General features: G+C 41.2%; 1 long non-coding RNA gene across 1 annotated transcript in view; it reads left to right on the top strand.

Moving 5' to 3' along the window:
* Nucleotides 1–1,901: 1,901 nt before the first annotated feature.
* LOC131592523 (uncharacterized) overlaps nt 1,902–11,849 on the top strand; it is a 101,696-nt gene continuing 91,748 nt past the window's right edge. Inside the window, exon 1 of the long non-coding RNA XR_009280643.1 lies at nt 1,902–1,913. This is a non-coding gene — a long non-coding RNA (uncharacterized LOC131592523). The remainder of the gene's footprint in view (nt 1,914–11,849) is intronic.

Raw genomic sequence — 11,849 nt, 5'->3', positions numbered from 1 at the left:
ACTTACTTATTTTTTGCTGTGAGATATGGATTAGAACAAGAGCAAAACAGGCTTAAAACTTAAAAGGAATAAAGAAAGTTTATTAACAAAACTACAAGAATAAGAACACCAAAATAAACTTCCAGAAAACCCTTTTTATCCCCTACTACCCAACCATTCCCTTGTTCACATGACAACATAGAGACAAAAAACTTTGGAACTTTGGTGTTTAAAACAGTCCCAATTCCTGCTAGGGTCTTTTCATCAGCCTTTGTAGAGAAACAGAAGTCTTCTTCTGCTAATCTATGGAATTTCTCACAAGAAAACTATTTCAGTTATAGCTTTCTATTTTCTGATGCCAGCTGCCCAGAAATCCTGTCATCAGTTCACTCCTCCCATTTCACATCACTCTGAGGTGTGTATGGGTCAATGAGTCTAGGGATGTAATTTTTAAGGATGAGTTATTCAAAGGCAAAAGTTCTCTTCATCTGTCTCTGTGAGCCTCCCTGGAAACAGAAGTTTTCTCATTGCCTCTCAAGGCCTCAAATCTTCAATTATTACTTCTCCCCCCTCTGTTCCAGCACCTCACTGTATCACAATTACTCCACCTTTTGCTCAAAATCCACACTTTGAACACTCCATTCATCACAATATACTCTGTCATGAATTAAAGGAGTTTTTTCAGAACACTATTGTCCATCTCCATAGCTTTAACAGAAAAATATTTCAGCTTATAAAGCATCTTCTTATTCTCTCTTCCCCATCTAAAACTTAACTCTTTTCTTCACTGTCTTTGATGGTTTTATGATGACTTCTTCATGTTGATTGTCTCTCTCTGTCTCTGGGAAAAAGGATTAATCTGTACATTTTATCCAGGTAGTAAAAGAATTAATGTCTTGGAAAAGCTGCAAGTGTTCATGGTGTCAGGTTTCAGTCCAGCAGCAGAAACTACAAACCAAGCCAGGCCGGCTGGCTCCGTTTCTCTCCTCACCCCCGCCCTCTGCAGCCTTGTCCGGCCTGGAGGGGGGGAGGAGGCCAAGACAGAGCCTTGTTACCTTTTCAGAAGCCGGAAACCAAAGAGAACAAGAGAGCCCTGGCTTTACATCTTAAGGTGGTGTTCACAAGTTGATCTCACTTTTCAATGGTCAGAACTGCTGTCAATTCTTAGAAATGACCGATAGGTTTTCTCCGGTCAGGAGAAAAGACTCCCATCACCTTTCGCAGCTTCAACTTCCTCCCAGCTCCCGAAGCTATCTTAAAGGTAAAGTCGCCCCATGACAACTTCATATAAAGTGTTAGCAAGTTCTCTTCACAGTTTAGTTAGATGAAACCTTTTCCAGCCCAAGAGCCAAGGACACCGTTGCCGCTTCAGGCCCAGAGAGTATTAACAACAGCCAACTGAGGAAAGCAATCTGAGATGATGGGATTTCATAACCTGAAGCTGTAATTGGACAATTAACCCCAATATGTAAATGGACCAAAACTTATAAAAGTGCAAAAACATGTGATCCATTGTCCATCTTGGGTGTAGCGTCAGCCAGGCTCTTGTACTGCCCAAGGTGTATCTTTTGAAGGCCTTTTTAATAAATACATACATTATTCCTTTAACACTGTCTAGCCTTTGTTCTAGGTAGCCTCCCAAGGCATCAGTTTTTAACTAATGAAAATTGAGTTGATAATTACAATTGAATTTTCATTTTGAACTATTGGACACTGTATGGTTACTTATGTCATTGCTTCTGCTATTTCTATCCTCTCTCCTATTATCTTTCTTCATCATCTCCATGGACAACCCATAAACTGAAGAAAATCACTAGGAAAAAGACATTTATTACAGTGTTTGAGTCACGGAGTGGATGTCAGACACTGATATAGTTCATGCCTCAAACACTGATATAAAGTTTTGCTCATTATAACAAAAACTGTATAAAGAAGTGTCTTGGAGTATTACCCCAAGAAAAGAAGCTACAAGCAAAGAAACCTCCCTGAAGATACTTGACTGGGACTTTGGACTGTAAGTTAAACCACTAAAATTAGATAAAAGGAAAACCCATTTTTTAATCATCTCACGCCTAGAACAAACAAGGCTTAAAGAGAGGGATGCATCCACAAGAAAGCCAAACACAGCAGAGATTCTTCCCTGGCTGAGTTTTGGGTGGGGGAGACCACAGCCTGCAGAAGCCAGGCTTACACAGCCTCCCACCTGAAACAAAGGGGGATGGAAATAAGTGATGCATATTTAAAACAATATGTGGCCAGTGTTATAAATAAATCAATCAAATTTTATCAATTACAATTTTTATTGAAAAATCTGTAAAATCAAATTTCGGGACAGCCACAATTAAAGGCAACACCAAGCCCGGGATCGGCACTGGATGAACTCTGAATCAGCTTCTGTCGCACTGATTGCCCCAAGTTCACAACTTGTCTTTTGGAGAGCTGTGTTTGATACAGTTTTTTTTAGCTTGAGGCTATGCAGTTTCAGTTTTTTCTTTTTCTTGTGTTGTTACATATTCATATTTCAGCTGCTGGACTGCTGATGAGTTTTCTGAGAAGGAGATTGAAGTTTGAGTGTTTTTTTGGGAAGCAGGCTTTGAGATGTAGAATCGTGGTGAGTTTTTGGGGTTTTTTTAGTTTTTGTAGTTTTTTTTCAGGAAAACAACATTGAGATGCATGGTCTTGGAGAATCAGATCAGGTAGGTATCAGGTGTTAATCACCGGGTCGTTAGAGTGCTTATCTTGCTTGGGTGGACCCACCTGTCTTGGTGCCATCTTAATTGCTGTGCTGTTCTCTTGCAAATTCTTGGTTTTCCAGCAGCTGCTTTTCCAATTTTAAGTTGCTTGTGGTTTTTTTTTTACATAAAACATGTTTTTATACTTGATTTTATATGTGTACAATAAAACACAAATTATACCAACATATATTACAGCCAGGATACTGTCTCTTGGGAGATCTCTTCGACAGGAAGCTCGGCTGGAACAGACCCTGCTGTTGGAGTCTGAGACACAGAGTGTGCACCCTTGTTTCTGATACTTAACTCTAAAATCCAGAAAAACACGGAATTTCATACAACATGAAATTCATGAGCATGTTTTCATGGTGATACATGACAACAACTGATAAAGTTAGATAGAAAAAGCTAAAAGTGTGAGTGTGTAGATTAGAAAGTTTTCTTAAGTCACTGGGTGAAAAAGTTAAAGTTTAGAGTTTAAGTTAGTTTAGAAAGCAGAAGGCAAAATGGAGGATTTAGAATATTGTTTCTTTTCCTTCATCTTTCTTCTTCATATTCTTCTTCTCGAGGTTTTTGGGTAATAGTAAGTGATTGGTTAGAAAATGCCCCAGTGCAGCACACTGGTGTCAGGTCATTGGGTCATTAAAAAAAATAAATATACATGTCTATTGCTAATTGAATAAGAATAAAGATAAAAGAACTGCATAGTTTGGGGCCATTTTGTGCTTTCAAAGCCAAAGTGAGCCACAAGGCCATTCTGTACCATCAGAAGAAAATAAACCAGATTGCAGTGAATTAACCTTGTGCAGCTAGTCTGGAGAGACCTGGCAAGTTTGGTAATGACTTTCTAATAAACACGAGAAACAAGATTCTAACGAGCTCGGGAGTTTTCTTCAAACCTACAAAACTGAGATAAGCGGGGCTCCCCACGAGGGAAGATCCCAAAGGAGCTCAGCTCAGAGGAGGAAAGAAAAATACAGTAGAAGTGCAGCAGAATCAGAGAAAGAGAAAAAAGAAACAAAAAAGAATTTTTAGAGGAAATGTTACACCTGCCTTTGGACTTTGCTGTTCACAACATCCAACCAGGAGATTGGGTCCTAGTTAAGGAGTAGAAAGAAGCACCACTGGTGGCAAAGTGGCATGGACCTTTCCAAGTGTTACTGACCACAGAAACAGCCGTCAAGACAGCTGAACACCAGTGGACCCATCATGCTCGGGTCAAAGTCTCTGAGGCTCCGGAGATTTGGACATGTGTCACGATCCGCAAGGTAGGATTCGTGATGTGGTTCTTTTAGTTTGTCTTAGAGTACAAAGGATTATCAGCAAACCAGGGACTTAAACAGCAAAACACACTTTATTGAGTGCTCATCAGCACTAATATGCGATAGAGGGAAAAGAGGAGAAAGTAAAGCATAAGAAAAAGAGAGTAAGGGGATTATAGCTACCAATGTCGAAGTCCATTCAGCCGTCCAATGACGCAGAGTCTTCTGTCCGTTGGGGAGATCTCAAATGAAAGTAAGTTTTGGGGTGTATTTTATAGTTTTTTACAAAGCGAGGGGCACAAGGCCAAAACCAGAGGAGATTGATGACCACTGTGATGAAGACCATTGCTCAGGGGGGCAGGTGTGGGGTACAAGTCTCTACTCGCCAGCAGGAATGAGGGCAGTGTACCCTGGCAGGACAGCAAGCACACCTGCAAACAATCACTTGGCAAACATCCACCTCAACCAGGCCAGAGCCCCTGTACCTAGTCCCTTGTGATATTCAGGGTCTTTCCTTGCGGCAGTCGTGAGACAGATGAAAGAATCTTCGGACCGTCTCTTACAGACATGTCATCTGGAGGAGAAAGACAGGAGGCCATGACTGACACTGCGCAGGAGTGTACCAGAGCAGTAGCCAGAGCATCGACAATGGGAGAACCCCTGTGTGCCTACCCACAGACTGTCTGCTGAAATAGTCTGTATGGGCATCCCTCCTTTCACATCTCCAGTCACTGAGGGGCTAATCTTTGCTGTCCTTGTTTTCCTTACGTTAAGTTGTTTCTGCGCCTTCACTCGCCACGGGTGGTATGGAAGGCAACGTGAGAATTAGATTAAGTGATTAGATTACACCATTAGAATGTTTTTCTTAATAATCTTACCTTTATATTGTTACAGAATCACAAGGTTGGAAGAGACCTTCAAGACCATCGAGTCCAACCCATGCCCTAACACTTGAACTAAACCATGGCACCGAGTGCCACATCCAATCTTTTTGTAAACACATCCAGGGCTGGTGACTCCACCACCTCCCCGGGCAGACCATTCCAGTACTTTATCACCCTTTCCGTAAAAAACTTTTTCCTAATATCCAACCTATATTTCCTTGGATGCAGCTTAAGATGGTGTCCTCTCATTCTGTCAGTTGCTGCCTGGAAAAAGAGACCAACCCCCATGTATTAGTTTAGATTCGCCAATTTCCATTTCCCGGCCAATGCACCAAATAATGTGGTGGTTTTTCACCACTGAAAAGTGAGATCACCTTTGTGAATACCACCTTTTAAACCTAAGCCTGGGAGCTTCTCTCTTTTCTTTCTAGCTTTGAAAGGGAACAGAACTCATCCATGCCATCAATAAAAATATTGAATGGAACTGGCCCCAGCACAGACCCCTGAGGGACACCACTGGTGACTGGCTGCCAGCTGGATGCAGCACCGTTCACCATCACTCTCTGGGACTGGCCATTCAGCCAGTTCTTAACCCAGCAAAGAGTGCTCCTGTCAAGGCCAAAGGTTGCCAGATCTTCCAAGAGTATGCTGTAAGAGACAGTGTCAAAGGCCTTGCTGAAGTCCAAATAGACAACTGTCGCCCTGAAAACTCAGCTTCTGAGCTTGCTGACATGGTTTTCTAAGGACTTTCCCAGGACAGTAACTATAAACATAGATATGTGTACATTCTTTCTGTTACACGTCTTGTGATGGGCATCTCTCATGGCCAGCGCAGTGAGAAAGTGTTATCCTGACCATTCAATCCCTGGCCGTGGTCAGAAGCCTATAAATCCTGGGGGGAAAAATAAACTTTCTCTTTCTCTCACCACACCTCGACCTGTGTCCGTGTGATCTATTCATCTTCAGCAGCAACAGACAACAACCACAGCCTTTCCTGCATATACCAGTTGGGTCACCTGGTCATAAAAGAAGATCAGGTTGATCAAACATGACCTACCCCTCCTAAACCCATGCTGGCTGGCTCTGATACCCTGACAATCCTGTAAGTCCTGTGTGATGACACTCAATATAAACCGCTCCATTACTTTACCGGGTATTGAGGTATCTTGGTTTGAAAGACAGGTGTCTGCTAGGGAGGGCAGGACCCTTCTTCTGAATGAAAAATGTAAACCCCCTTCCTCCAAATTATTATAATTTTGAAATTACACAGCCCTCAGGCAAAGATATGGGGATTGGAATAGCAGTTATTTACTAGTATGTATAACAAGAAAAACAAACAACAATAACTACAACATTAACAACAAAACAGAACCAGGGGCCCTGCGACAGCTTTCTTGGCTGAGACAGGAAAAAATGGAGGAGACGCTTTGCTTCACAAACCCTCTGCAGGCAGTTGATCCCGATGCCCCTGCAGGACTCTGAGGAACACTCAGGTGAAACAGCAGGAATAAGCAGAAATCCCAGGCCGGTAAATGAGATGTATCAAAAGCTATGCGGCGATGGCTGGACCTGCAGGGAGTCCTGGCAGGAGAAGAAGAAGAAGCAGAAGAAGCAGAAGAAGAAGAGGCAGAAGAAGAAGTAGGAGAAGAAGAGGAAGCCAAAGCAGAAAATGAAGAAGCAGAGAAGAAGAAGAAAAAGAAGAAGAAGAAGAAGAAGAAGAAGAAGAAGAAGAAGAAGAAGAAGAAGAAGAAGAAGAAGAAGAAGAAGAAGAAGAAGAAGAAGAAGATGGAGAAGATGGAGAAGAAGAAGATGGAGAAGAAGAAGGAGAAGGAGAAGGAGAAGAAGAAGAAGAAGAAGAAGAAGAAGAAGAAGAAGAGGAAGAAGGAGAAGGAGAAGGAGAAGGAGAAGGAGAAGGAGAAGGAGAAGGAGAAGGAGAAGGAGAAGGAGAAGGAGAAGGAGAAGGAGAAGGAGAAGGAGAAGGAGAAGGAGAAGGAGAAGGAGAAGGAGAAGGAGAAGAAGAAGAAGAAGAAGAAGAAGCAGGAGAAGGAGAAGGAGAAGGAGAAGGAGAAGGAGAAGGAGAAGGAGAAGGTGTTGCTATATTTTATATATTAGTAAAGGCCTGTATGCACAAACCAGCCTTTGAACTAAGTCTTAATATTAAGGGCTAAAGTCCTTGAAACCTTCATGCAGAAGAGAGAGTAAAGCAAAACAATATCCCTGTGTGTAAGAGAAAAAATGTAAACTGTGTGTGTTAGCCAATAGTAGCTTGTTCTGCCTGCAGACCCTGTAGAACCCTATAAAAGTGTGCTAAAGATAGAAATAAACTGGCATTCACGATTACTTCTGTGAAGACTGGTGAAGAGCTGGCGGTCTCTCAACATTTGGCTCTCTGAACGGGACACCCTGCGGGCAGGGGGGCTTCAGTGGATCCACACACGGTGGGACGGAGCCTTGGACCGAGGTTGGTGGAGCGGATCTGAGTGCAGATAGATGCTGCCTTGGATCAGTACCAGATAGGCGGCTTGCGAATCAACGGGGGTGAGTCGCTGGGGGAGTCCGAAGGCAGGGGCGCGGTAGAAGGCTCGCAACCTTCCCCCCTGCCGCCGAGCCGCTAGCATGGAATTTGGGGCGGCAGATATGCTGCTTCTCTGCATCCTCGTTAAACGAGGCGGAGCAGCCAGGGAAAAGGACCTGAATATGCTCATTATATGGGCTAATTGCCATGAGCATTTGCAGTGCTCACTGCTTCTTGCGGGGCAAGAACGGACTGATAAATCGGCTCTGATATATGGGAAACGGCAATTACGGAAAAGAGCAAGGACACTGTGTTTCTCGGTCGAACTTGGCAGATTGTAATTAATACCTTAAAAAACAGAAAAGTGAGATATGCTGAGGATGTGAGCCCTGTAATTCTACCTGCGTCACAGCGGCAGATGCCTTTACCTCCCACTGCTGGGCAAACACTCCTATCTATGCTGCCCATGGAGAGAGGGAGAGAGAGTTAGGGAAAAGAAAATAATGAGAAAAAAGTTCCACAGGGAACGCTGAAACAACGAACAGAATCTGTTCAGTTATGGCAGGATGTGATACATCCAGAACTATTTGCTTCATTTTTGGAGTCACTTTTAGCATTACAATCTTATTTAAGTTCCATCTTTACCACCCTGGAAGAAAAGAAGCCAAATTTAAATTGGTTTCCACCCAAACCAGAGGGACATGGGGGAGCAGCGAGGTGAGCGCAGAGAACAAAGACACCCTGGGGGTAGAAGCAGCGCAAGAAAAGCTCCAAGGCCACTCTGAACAATTACAGAAACAACTGAGCAGAAACAGGTGGCTCAGACAGCTTCAAAGAGAGACAAACTAGTCAAAAAAAAATCTCAAACTATATGGTATCTAGTTCAAAATTCATCCTTGTAATTAGAAGCTGATAAACTGCAATGATCACCGTTGTTAGCACCTGGCCGTGAGAGACTTTTCGTGTAAAATCGCCTGCTTTTGCAAAATCATGCCTTTTTTCCTCTATCGGCAAACGACAAGAGAGATTGAGAGAAAAAAAACTGCATTTGTTAAAGTTAACTTTGTGAGGTTTTTTTTTCTTTCTCTCCATTTTTCCTCGCTGCGAGAGTATGTAGAGAATGTGAAGAAAGATAAGAGCAGAGCTGCAGCAGCGGCGGGGCGGGCGGTTGACCCCCCCGCTCCCTCTCTCGGGGGGAGCACTGGGATGGTGCCTGGTTTGTTGCAGGGTCGTGATTTATTGGGTTTTCGGAGTGTTTTTGTATACCCTTTTGGAGTTAATTTTGTGTTTTAAGTAATTATGAGTTTATGCAGTTGCAGTTTTTAGAGTTTTACTAGAGGAATTATTGTGGTTCTTTGAAGGTTTGAAAAATAAATAAATAAATAAATAAAAAAAAAAGGGAAAAAAGTGCTTAACAGAAGTTGCCTTGCAATAATTGGTCTTAGAACCCAAGGTTAAAATATGGTGTGATTTACAGCTTCTAGGAAAACCTTCTTCCAATTAATGTCATCTACAGAAGAGATTTGTGGTTTAAAAAATAATTAGTCAAGAGAATTTTACTGTATAAGACAAAGCAAAGTTAAGGTATATATTATGTATTTGCTTGTTTTTTCCACAATTTTAATAAGGGAATTTTAATGTGAGTTTTTTTGCTATATAAAACGCATATAACTGCATATATACCAATTTGGATTTTAGATTTTAGTTTAAAAATTGGACTTAATGTTTTTGAAAAGTGCTACAAAAGCTGGATGGCAACTTGCCAAATCCCATGTTGTGGTGGTTTTTCTCTAGAAAAACTGCACTATAACATCCTAACCAATTTAAGCATATACTAGGCAAATTTCTATTATGAATAAGTATTTTTAGTAACATTTGCAGTTATTGTGGGTTATTCTCAAAGCTAGATGACATAGAATTGTGATGTGTTTGCTACATTTTTATAATTTCTATAGTGAATCCATGTTATTGTTATATTGTGTTTAAAAAGTATATATTAAACTTTTAGTTGCTCTTTTGTAGTAACAGAATAAGATTAAGTTATGTTTTCATTTAATATAGATTAAGTGCCAATAGAATTAAGGATAGTCAAGTTTTATAATGTTTAGGCTTGAATGTTTTTAAGTTAGGTTTTCTAACTTAGATATTCTTTTAAGGTTAAGTTTGTTATTTCCTTTTGTCATATATAATTATTGTTGAGTTTAGATATTGTTTGATTGAAATTGTTTTATGTTTTGTTGGAGACACTTGTTTAAACTGCAAAGTATAGTTGTTTTCCTAGAGTGAGGAGGACGGCCACAGCTGAGACAGCTGTGATGGAACACCGGTGAACACCTGCTTGTGAATAGAAGTGAATGCAGTTTGTGACACCCTTGACTTCATTGAGAGTTCTATTGGTTGTTGCAATCTCTGCAGTTTTGTTTGTCATAGCTTTCTTATTTTTCAGTGTTTCCAGAATTTTAAGAAGATGTACCATTGCTGAAGGTCAGCTGCCATAGGAGAGGCTTCAGATTAAATCAACTGCTGAATGGTTTAATTGGTCTGGTACCTAAAGCTCCTGATCACTTGCTTTGTACAAATGCATTTTAACAGTTTGCTGTGCTGTAAGCATCTCATAGCTGCTACTATTGAGAACCTCGTTTTAGAAATATGTTAAGAGGCATCTTTCCAGTTTAAAGCCAGGCCCTGGCCAAGCCTTGACTTTACCTGGACGGAATGTTTGCCAACAGATCCAGATGTTTTCTGTCCCAAATCAGTATTTGAGTCACCTTTTGACTCAGCAATTTGACCCTATTAATATGACAGCTGGATCAATTTTGAAGTGGGCTTGGAGAATCATTTCCGGAGGTGATTACCCAATCCTTCACTGATTTTTTGTTTCTGTTTGTTTGCTAACTATGGGATGCTGGTGCAGTGTTTTAGTAATTAATAGCAGTTTTATATTATATACCTTATTAATAATGTTTAAGATTTAATTGATTTTTAACTAGTATAAGTTCTTATTAATTGTGTGTATGGTTTTGTGTTGTTGTTGATGTTTATAATAGAAGTACATCTCATTTTTATTTTTTTTAAGAAAACGGGGGAGGTGGATGCCCTAAAAACATTTAATTAGTGTAATTCATTAATTTCAAGGAGAGAAGTGTCTGTGTTTTGTTGGCAGGTTCAGAAGGGTCACCTGTCCATCTGACCAGACTGTGTGCCTCTGAACACACGAGATCCAGTGAACAGAGATGTCATCACACAGTCGTGGTACTTCAGACATGGATCAGAAGTGGACCTGTCAGGACACAGTTGTGTCTGAGCACTGCACAGACAGTTGCCAACAGAAATTTTATGTTGTTATTATGATGTTGTGTCTCTACCAATTTTTCAGTTATCCTTTGTTTTATGATTTAGAAGGATCTGAAGAACTACATGAACATCAAAGCCCTCAGTCACCGATCAGCTGCCAGCTGACATTACGAGAGCGGTAAACGTTCCAAGACTGAATTGTGTTAGAGAAATTTTGTAGAAGATCTAAGAAAAGTCTAGACACTCCATCTAACTGTATATAAAGCAAAGTGTAGTTGTGTGTTTACCCTTGTCATGGGGTAGCTTTACCTTTAAGACGGCTTGGAAAGAGGGGAAGTTGAAGCTGCTGGTGGCTGATGGGAGTTTTTCCTCCTGACCAATTATCAGTCATTTCCAAGAATTGACAGCAGTTCTGACCATTAAAAAGTGAATTCAACTTGTAAACACCCCCTTAAAGAATACAGTCAGAGCTCTCTGGCTCTCTTTGGTTTCTGGCTTTTGACGAGGTAACAGGCTCTGTCTTGGCCTTCCACCCCCCCCTTCCAGGCTGACAAGGCTGCAGGGAGGGGGGGGGGGGGGGAAGCAGAGCCGGTCAGCTGGGCTTGGTTTTCAGTTTCTGCTGCTGGACTGAAACCTGACACCATGAACTCTTGCAGCTTTCTTAAAGCTTTTAATTATTTTACTACCTGAATAGACGTACAGATTACTCTTTTTTCTCAGAAAGACAAAGAAAGAGAGACAATCAACATGCAAAAGACATCATAAAACTACTAAAAACAGTGAAGAAAAGAGTTAAGTTTAAATAAGAAAGAGAGAATAAGAAGATGCTTTACAGCTGAAATATCTTTCTGTTACAGCTATGGAGATGGACAATAGTAGTTTAAAAGACTCCTTTAATTCATGACTAGAGTATGGGAAGAATAGAGTGTTCAAAGTGTGGACTTTAGAGAAAAAGAGAAAGTGGTTGTGATACTGTGAGTTGCTGGAAATGAGTAAAGTGAAAATTTTGAAGCCTTGGGGGGGCAAAGGAAAAGCTGTTTTCCAGGAAGGCTCACAGAGACAGATGAAGAGGACTTCTGCCTTTGAATACCTCATCCTTAAAATAGCATCCCTAGACTCATTGACCCATGCACACCTCGGAGTAATGTAGAATGGGAGGAGTGAACTCTAAAAACTCCATAGA

Source organism: Poecile atricapillus, chromosome W (genome assembly GCF_030490865.1).
Source record: "Poecile atricapillus isolate bPoeAtr1 chromosome W, bPoeAtr1.hap1, whole genome shotgun sequence".
Classification (NCBI taxonomy): domain Eukaryota; kingdom Metazoa; phylum Chordata; class Aves; order Passeriformes; family Paridae; genus Poecile; species Poecile atricapillus.
The sequence above is the reverse complement of the archived record's forward strand: the minus strand, read 5'-3'. Positions and strand labels throughout refer to the sequence as shown.